The following is a 2,134-nucleotide window of genomic DNA, read 5'->3' as shown; positions in this document are numbered from 1 at the left end:
GCAAATCACATATAATGATATAGCAAACCTACATCCATAAGAAAAGTAGGACAAACAAAACACTCAAGTTGCTTTGGAGAAGAATGTCTTCACCTACCTCCACTAACTGAATTTACAAACGCCTCTAATCTTAATCGCCCACGATAACCCCCAAAAATTCTAAGAAAAACATGATAAGAACTCCAGAAGTCTCTCAAGTGCGCTCTGTCAGTGGCGCATTCTCTAGGAACAATAGAGCGCTCTGCCAACGATGCATTCACCTAATTTAAGTTCCGAAAACTATACCTCGCCTCAAGTGCGCTCTGTCAATGGCGCATTCTCTATGGACAATAGAGCGCTCTGCCAGTGACGCATTCACCTGGTTAAAAATCCCGAGCCTACGACTATAAACACTCACCACTTTCATGGATCACTCGACACATGCCCACGTATAACATAGCAAGATGATCACACCATCACATAACACAATCAATACCAAAAACATGACAACACGGGATACACATATCAGGACAAACATATATCATAGCATTAAAACCACACATGCATAGCAGAATATAGGATGACCATAATCAAAAGTGCGACTTGCCTTTAATGATGTTGAAGTACTCTAACGCTCAATTATGATCCGCTTCACACTCCGGACAATCTATATGATTAATGAAGGCACCGATAAATAAACCATACTCACATAACAATCACAATAAGCCAACAGCAATGAACTCAAAGAAAACTTAAATAACAGAACATATCAGTAGTTATATAATATCTAAATTCTAGTAGGATCACAATGCAAAAAGAATCAACTAATTTGGATCTACGGTTTGAAAGATATGGCCTCCGGAAGGTTAAATTCAAATTTGAGCAAATTCAAATTTAAACAGTTCAAAAATGTGAAATTTTGGTTCTACAATATCCTCCTGGTCACTATGAGTACAAAGGAAAAAAACGATGAATTTGGAGTTACGGATATCAAGATATACCTAAACAAAAATATGATATTAAATCTGCCCAAAATATTGTGCCATGATAGTGTTCCTAGAAGAACTGCCGCGGCTGCTGTGGATGTGCCACGTGGCGGGTTCCTACTGGCTCAGAAGTGTTTGCTGCGAGATCTAAACGGCGAACGACCACTAAATAGTGCATACCTATTCGAAGAAAAAAAATAGGACATGACATAATCTGGACCGTCAAAGAGAGATCGGACGGTGCGTGTTGACTCACCGGAGAAGAACAGAGGCTGGTCACCGGACTTGAGGAAGAACGGCGCGGCGGCTCGGGCGGCGATGGTGGCGCCTTCTCCGGTGGTCTCCAGACTCTGGCCGGTAGCAAACGGGGCGCGCAGCTCTGCCGCGGTCTCGAAAACGTCCTCAGCGGCGTTGGTGGCGAGTGGGGACGACGGCAGAGGGTGGCTGGAGCTCGGGCGGTGGCATGTTCGCCGGAGCGAGCTCGAAGCGCTCGATTGGGTGCTTCCCTGTGCGAGATAGATGGTTAGGGGGACAAAGGAGGTCAAGGAGAATACAACAGAGGGTAAAGGAGGGGCTGAAGACCCTCGGTGGTGAAGAAACCGACAACTGGAGAAGCTTCGGGCTGCGGCGGACTACGGCGAGATCTAGGCGCCGTTCTAGGGCACGGGAGGCAGCGATTTTGGCGAAAATCCGATGACAAGGACGTGTGGAATATTTATGGAGTAGTTGCCGTGCGGCAGGAGCAAGAGATCGATTGAATAGATCGAATTTGGATCGGGTACGGCGTCCCTGGAGCTAGGGGATAATGGCTGGGCCCCGTCCGTCAGCGAGAGAGAGCGGTCTGAAGGAGAAAAAAACGAAAACTGCTGGGTGGGCTGCTGTTGAGCGGAAATGGGCCGAAGGCCTGCTAGCGACTGCTGCTGTGTCGCTCTACGGTCGAGGTGAACAGTAAACTCTAGACAAAATAATACTCTACAGACTACAGGGCAGTTAAATGGCTAAAACAAAATAACATATAGATACCTAAAAATACCAGAACACACACTAAAATATTAATACTAATATTAAATATCGTGAACATTTTTAAAACACAAATAAATTTTTGGAAAATCATTTTATGCAAAACAAGCACATAAAGAGCATTATAATAACAACTATAAAATAATTTT

General features: G+C 44.5%; 1 long non-coding RNA gene across 1 annotated transcript; it reads right to left on the bottom strand.

Moving 5' to 3' along the window:
- Window positions 1-585: 585 nt before the first annotated feature.
- LOC123099866 (uncharacterized) lies at window positions 586-1,764 on the bottom strand. The gene is made up of 3 exons (XR_006448270.1): window positions 1,570-1,764; window positions 1,222-1,471; window positions 586-646 (listed from the first exon to the last, which is right to left on the bottom strand). It is a non-coding gene; the product is annotated as an uncharacterized lncRNA (long non-coding RNA).
- Between the last annotated feature and the right edge of the window lie 370 nt (window positions 1,765-2,134).

The sequence above is a fragment of the Triticum aestivum genome, chromosome 4D (assembly GCF_018294505.1).
Source record: "Triticum aestivum cultivar Chinese Spring chromosome 4D, IWGSC CS RefSeq v2.1, whole genome shotgun sequence".
Taxonomy (NCBI): domain Eukaryota; kingdom Viridiplantae; phylum Streptophyta; class Magnoliopsida; order Poales; family Poaceae; genus Triticum; species Triticum aestivum.
This window is presented reverse-complemented; position numbering and strand designations above follow the sequence as displayed.